The sequence below is a fragment of the Plectropomus leopardus genome, chromosome 10, assembly GCF_026936395.1.
Source record: "Plectropomus leopardus strain MGB_pleo_1.0 chromosome 10, ASM2693639v1, whole genome shotgun sequence".
In the NCBI taxonomy this organism is placed as follows: Eukaryota; Metazoa; Chordata; class Actinopteri; order Perciformes; family Serranidae; genus Plectropomus; species Plectropomus leopardus.
In genome coordinates, this window is record NC_142185.1 from 5,667,431 (window position 1) to 5,675,416 (window position 7,986).

Genomic DNA, 7,986 nt, shown 5'->3' on the forward strand with positions numbered 1-7,986 from the left:
TTGTAAGAAATGTTCCACATATTGTAAGATATTAGTAGATTTTGAAAAAGTTTTTTTTCAAGCTAGGGAAAAATAGAGAAAAAAAAATATGGAAAATCTATATTTATAATGATCATAATTACATGTTTGAACTAATGTTACTTACATTTTCCAAGTTATTAATTTGTTTTTTAGTTTGTACTAATTTTCAACTTTGTTTTAATTAAAACTTTTTTTTTCTGGGTCATTCCTTGATTTGTTGCTCATTGCCTTCCCGTGTTTTTGGAACAAAAAAATCAAGCCAATTTGTTCAAAGGATTAAGGATCTAAGACTTTTGCACTCAATTGGAATATTTCTCTCAAAGTTTGTTTAAAATCAATGTTAATATAGCCTGATAAGACAATTCTGATGACATGAGCTCAACACTGTTTGGAATAAAAAAGCTATCTTTGCTCCGGTGACGGGGTATTAGTTAAGTCCATGCAGGAAGTTCAGACTGATACAGACAGCTTATGTCATCCAGATGCTCTGATCAGGCTAGTGTTATTGAGCACCTTTAAAAACTTTCAAAGATTATCGTAATGTGACATAAGATGCTGTTTAAACAGCGTCGCTGCCACACAGGTGTGCCTTTGGATGGTAACAATGACAGGCCGCTCTATAATGTGCAGTTTGATCACAACGCAGCATCACACATGTAACGTTTTGAGGGAGGGTTTGTAGCTTAACAAATCATTAAACCAGTATAATAACGTAGGAGGGGCGTAAGTGGGGCGGCATAGCTAACCTTTTGTTTATTTTGTAATAGAAGCACCAAATTTGGTACAAATGTAGCATAATGTATTTAGAGGAAGTCTAAGCTGGTTAAGTTGGGAGTGCGGGCATCTTTAGCTCAAAAAACCCTCTGAGCCAATCCTGCAGCAGCCAGACCCTTCAGAACAGCCAATGGCAGCGCTCCAGCTGCAGCTCAACATCACCCAGAAATGGCAACATCCAAACTGGCACACACACACACACAGAGGGCAGGAGAAAAAACACAGGCAAAGAACACACAGAGAAATCAAGATGTCCCCAGGGGTCATAACACACAGCCCTCAGAGCCCCTGAAATATCCAAAGAGAAACATGGCCACACCAAACAAAAAGGGCTTCTTATTCCTGCTTAACTGTTTTACAGTGTTCTTTATTTACAGCGACAAAAAAAGGATAACAGAATATTTCAAGACAGCAGAGTTACAGACCTCAAGTCACAGATTCAAACTGGCTAAATAGCTCTCCAACTGATGAAGTTACCAAGTCAAAACACACTAATATTGCTGAATGGCTTGCCTGCTGATACATGGCAGTCTGACAGAAAAAACACACACACACACACACATACACACAGCTGTGACTGGCTCTGTTACAGTTGTAAAGGAGAAGGGAGGGGAAAAAAATTCAAATAGCTGAGAATGACCAATCACCAGGCACCACGATTTTCACACTCACTCGCTCGCTCGCTCGCTCGCTCGCACGCACGCACGCACACACACACGCACACACACACACACACACACACACACTGAAGGCAGGATACAGGAACATCAATGCAAAATGATCCAGGGTCACAAAAGCCATGATGTAATATTTTTTTTCCTTTAAAGCTGTGTTGGACTCTCCCGTCTGTCATGGAAAAACTCCTCTGGAATGTTTCCACTGAAAAAATGAAACCTTTGTCTGCCTCCTCTCAAGAGAAGCTTTAATCATTCATTCATGAGCCACATCCGCTTATCCTGTTCAGGGTTCGTCTGTCCATTATATTGATAGCAAAATACTATGTTGCGATTCGTGCTCCGGATTCAAAGGTTTAAACACTTGTGAAAGGTATCTGAACGTGGCACAAGATGCTGATCCAGGTTTCCAAAAGGTTCATATTTTTAAATGTATGCCTGCAATAGTTTTGATTTGAAAACAAGTACAATGTATATTAAAATCTGTGTTGTACGAAACACAGTGCCACAGATGTAACTAGCTTCGAGGGAGTGTGTCACCAGGCGGGTTTCCATTAACCCTCAAATTTTGCAAATTGAAATTGTGAATATAAAATAATGGAAACAAATCGATTTAAAACAAAACAACAACAACTCCCATTTATCACAAAAGAATTTTTACACTCACATGAGGTCAGGTGGTGACTATCACCTCCCAGAAATCCCTCATACGAGGCCGCTCACATGTATAAAGGGGTTCGTCTTTATATTATCTCTCCATAACACACCTGCGTCGCCTTCTATTGGAGATAATGACGGCTAATGTGGTGGCTGCAATAGAAATAAACCTACTAATGTTTTGAACATCCATTGCCGTGCTTCTTGGAATGTTATCGAGAGAGAAGTTGCATCACATCACTCAACAGAAACGCAATCATCTCGCAGTTGTGTTTTATCAACATTTTGAAAATATCACTTAAGTTTTTCTGCAAATCTGTAATTGAAACCCGCCTCGAGTCAGGTTGACTGCAGCCACCAGAGCTGTTGCCTGTAAACTGAACACACTGATCACATGTAATCCAGAGCTCACTTGTCATTGCCCTTATCATGTATGACTCATATTTGGTATCTTTTGTAAATGACTTTGTTGCCGGCTCAGCTTCGGCATCTACACATGGAGGTGATGCTGATGATTTGTGAAGAGAAATATGCCACACTGATCCTCCTCTCATTCTTTATGTAGTTCGCCTACTTGCCCAGTCTGGCTTCACACTGAGATGGCTGCCAAACAAGTTTTTGTCTCTTCTACAAGTTGCTTTTTACGGCTGGTCCACACACCCCCATATTCTGTAAGTACAAAAACCTTTGTCTACTGTGTTAGCAATCTGGGGGAAACTAACATGTGACTCCCAACTCCCAAGAAAGGCCAGCTCCACTTACCAGAGGTTAGCATTTTGTTTCAAACGTCAGCACTGAGCCGTGCCTAAACAACATATAAAAGTTCGCTTGTTCGACCATAAACCTCCCCGACAAAAGAGTGATTCAACAAAAGACAAACATCATACCTGAGTGCTGAACCATGAAGCAAGGTCAACAGAGCCGGGCTCTGTGTCTGAGCTGGCTGGGCAAACCCTGCAGCCTCGCTCAGAGATAACAGATACCGTGAAGGTTGTTATCAGCTGTCTCTGGTAAATCAGGCTTTGTGCCTCAGATTATGTGTGCGTTTTTTGCCGCCAACTTCCACCTGAAAGACTCCTCAAGTATCAAAGTAAAGAGCTACACTTATGCTTCAGATAAGGCAAGAGAGGAACAGAGGCTGAAAATTACTAAATGTGTGGATGCAAAAGTCAATATGGCCGAATTATTTTTATCAATCTGTTATTTCTGACGTGACAGCTGCTCATTCTGCAGCACTTTAAACCTAATGCAGCTGGTTTAAACTTAAGAACTTTATTCAGGTCTTACACTGTTCCATAATGGCAGAATCAGTGATTTCTTTTGAATCACTTCTCGAAATCCAATTCTATGGTTTGTCTTTTAAATGATCTTTTAATCTGTTATTTTGTTCTGTCTTGATTGTGTTTCATTCGCTTATTTGCTACTATTATTTCTGTGTTTACCGCTGCTATTCTTTGAACTGTGTATACTCTTTTTTTGGTACGGGCTGTTATTTTACTTTTATTAGTTGTTTCTCTCCATTAATTCTTTGTTACATTTTGTCTGCCTTAGTTCAGCATCATTGTGTGGCTCTTTTAGTTATGTTGCCTCTGCGAGAAACCCCTCTTGCTTCTGCTTTGCCTTTTTTGCCATAGCACTTTGTAAGCTTTGTTTTTAGTTATTATTATGATTATGATTATTATTATCAGAGTTAGTATCAGGTTATTAGTTATTATTTTGTGTAAGTCACCATATGAAGAAATTGAAGTGAAATTATTTTTTCTAATTGAATAATATCTGTAATAAATACCAATAGACTACTCTATTACCTGTAATATACCAGCAGTGCAAAACAGACTTCAGCAAATCCTGACAAAGCATGTAAACATAATCCGCAGTGGTAACGTTACTGTATGGCTTAAAGGAATTGTACTGTATTTCATATGCAAGTAAACATCATCTTGATTAATAATATAATGAAGTGTCAAAGTATAATGCTACCTGTATGGCTGGGATACATTTATAGAGGGCTTTTTTTAACTAATGTGGGCAGATGTCCAGAGAACACTTCAAGTACATTCAAAAGTTAAGTGAGAGCAAAAACGACCATGTAAATAAACTGAAACAATATTTTCATGCAGATTTTCTGCATCGCTGACAGACTGTAACTTACTTTTTAAGAAAAACATGATGCGCTTCTGTAACTGCATGAATCATTTGGTGGCATTTATGCAACATCTCAGATCAACAAGTGAGATAAAGTGTATTTATGTTTTCTTTTAGCTGAGAATCTGTTCCTCTCATATACTAATGTTGATTATAGAGAGATGCTACTCAAAGAAGCTGCAGTATAAGATGGGGGCTGACATGACAATCTAACCAGGTTAACTCCTTAAAATTTAAGGAAATTGGCTTGATTTCTTTAAAAATACATGAAAGAAAGAAGGTAATCAGCAATTTAAGAAGACATGGACAAAAAATTAGGAAAATATCCATTTGCCCACTTTCCTCCACCCTTCACAGCCATCCTCCATGGTGGGAGTAGTTCAAGAAAACAACAATAATAATAATAATAATAATAATAATAATAATAATAATAATAATAATAATAGTAATAATAATAATAATAGTAATAATAATAGTTTAACAAATTAACCAGTAGTATTTAACCAATAGTACCTAAGGCTACCCTCCTTGCCATAAAATCTTGATGTGGTTGCCATATTTTGTAAAAAGTCCTGATGCTTACATCTTATGTTATTGTAGTTTTTAATTAATGGGATGTGACAAATCATTTAACCAGTGTTATAATGCAGGAGATGATCAAAAACCAAGTGAAAAAGTCCTTTGAATTTTCTGGACATTTTCACATGGTTTTTAATCATATCATATCATCTACCTCAGCATATGTTCGGGACGTTTCTAGCGAAGTTGCTCATAGCCTTTTTCCCTACGTTTTCAAAATAAATCAAACCAAGTTTTTCAGTTTTCAGGGGTTTAGATGCAGTAGAGTCATCTTCATGGGGTGGAAAACCACAGCTTCAGACTCAGCATACCTCGCTAACACACTAATTCTGCTTCGAGGCACAGGTTTTGTCTGTGGCCTTGGGGGAACCTGGACACAACATGCATGTGGCTTTCCCACTCTCAAGAAAAGCCAGCATCAAAAACAAAAACAGCAGTTTATTAATTCAGAGGATGTGAGCAAGCCAAAACATAACAAAGCACACTACAATCCCTGGTCTTACCTAAAAGAAAACAAAAGACAAACAAAAGACATGTCTCTAACATAAACTCCTAACCTGACAAACAGGAGAAAATTTAATAAAATAAACTCTCCTAGAACTGCTGAAAAAGGTGCTCGAATATTGACAGTGCTTAACAAGTGCTTACAATAGTCACAGAGTCAAAGTTAGCCATAAGGTTAACTGCAAAAAAAAGTCAAAAAGGCACTGATCAATCACAAAGTTACAGGAAAAACACGCTAACACTAAGCTGGTTTAGTTGGGAGTGGAGGAGGCAGGAAGGGAGAGCTGCAAACATTGTCAGCTTAAAAAGCTCTCTGGCACACACACACACACACACACACACACACACACACATACATACACACACATACATACACACCCGTGACTGGCTCTGTTACAGTTGTAAAGGAGAAGAGAGGGGAAAAAAAAATCAAATAGCTGAGATTTTTTTAAAAAAAAAAAAAAACAGCTGTTATCTGCTGGACCAATCCAGAGACAGTGATTTCTTCCAATGACCAATCACCAGGCACCATGATTTTCACACTCACTCACACACACACACATGCACGCAAGCACGCACGCACGCACGCACGCACACACACACACACACACACACACACACACACACCACACACACACACACACTGAAGAGGATACAGGAACGTCAATGCAAAATGATCCAAGGTCACAAAAGCCATGATGTAATATTTTTTTCCCTTTAAAGCTGTGTTTGTGTGTTTTTTCATATCTGTATCTGTACTACAGTTAACCCTTTGACACCTGAGCAAATTGACTTGATTTCTTGCAAAAACTGGGGAATGAGACAATGAGCCACTTAAGAGGAAATGACCCAAAAATAGTTTTTTCATTTTTAAAGGAAAAAGAGCAAAAATAGAATAAAATATATCATAATTGTGTAAAATATTTTTGTATATATAATTAGATAATTAAAGATACAGGATATTGCACATTTCTCCCTAGATTTTTAAAATTAATTTTCTAAATCTATAAATTGTTTGCAATATACAGAACGTCTCTTGCCAAGCTGCTCATTGGCATTTCCCCCATGTTTTTAAGAGAAGACATATTTGCTCCGGATTCAAAGGTTTAAACACTTGTGAAAGGTATCTCAACGTGGCACAAGATGCTGATCCAGGTTTCCAAAAGGTTCATATTTTTAAACGTATACCGACAATAGTTTTGATTTTAAAACGAGTACAATTTATATTAAAATCTGTGTTGTAAAGGAAGACATGTATGGATCCTCTGCAAAAGAAATGACTTCAACAGTTTAGTCAAAAACTACTAAAAATAGTCCTGCCTATGAGCTGGAAAAATACGGCTGGACAAATTTGTCCACCTTAACTGGTTTTTGTGTGTCTTGCTGGTACTGGTTTGGTTTTTCTTATTTCTTTTCACATATTTCACTGTAATCATAGAACACAGATGTTTTCTAATCGAGATCAGTGTTTACACCGTGACAGTTTAAATTGCACTTTAGGATGGTACTCGGGTGAAAAAAGAGTGAAGTCAGAGCCCTGTATGTCATGCTCACACCTCGTGGCTTTGATTCTGTTTCCACATTTATACACTGACTAATTCATGAACTCCACGCTAAAGAAGAGTAATTTGCTTCAAGTTCTCTTTCAAATCAAGAATCTGAAGAAATGACTGAAAAGTCTCGTTTTTCTAACCACATTTCTAATTTTTTTGCCTCAAATGTTGCTTAATGTCATGTGATTCACTGCTTCAGTACACTTAAGAACCCAGTAATGCAGTATTTTCCCAAAAATATACGGTAATAAAATTTGCACCTTATCCTATAAAAACTGTGAAGAATACAGTAATGTAATAACGTCACTAGCCATGTAATTACAAGTCTTGGCTGATGTTGTAATAACATTTCTACACATAATGTAATACTCCAGTATTGGCTGTGAAACTTGTCTTGGTGACCACGCTGTTCCCATGTACCTATAACAACAAACCACATGCCATCTGTTCTAAACTTCAATGAGAGTTTATACTTCCAAAACAGGAAATAAATATGGAATGTTAGTAATTACAGGAGGTTAGCTTGACACTAGAGGTATTACACATTTTGTACAGTTACATTTTTTTAAAATGTTATTACAATATCTGCCAGGATTTTTATTAAACTAGGCTACAGGTCAAGTTAAGCGCAAATTGTATAACATTTTGAGATGTTATTAAAATTTTCAGGAAATGATGAAATGATTACATCATTAGGTGCAACAAGCACACTGACCATACACTTTTGTCATGTTTTTCATGGTAGCAGATGGATGGATAGATGGGTAGATCGCACTCTCCTCGTGTGTTTTTTTTTTTTTTTTTAATAAATAAAACTAATTTGCTCAAGTTTCAAAGGGTAAACTTAAATCCTTCAAACATAAAAAAAAATACATGATTGTGCAGACAAGCCCTATGGTGTGTGCAATTATCGTCTGTGGGTATATATATTGAACAGACATTTAAAATGTAACACTTTTGTTCTCAGTGTCATTTGTCAATGTCAAAGGTTTAATTTAAAGATCTGAGACTTAAAAAAAAAAAAAAAGATTCACCTTAATCCTCTGAAACCTGATCAAACTGGTTTGAAGATGGATGCA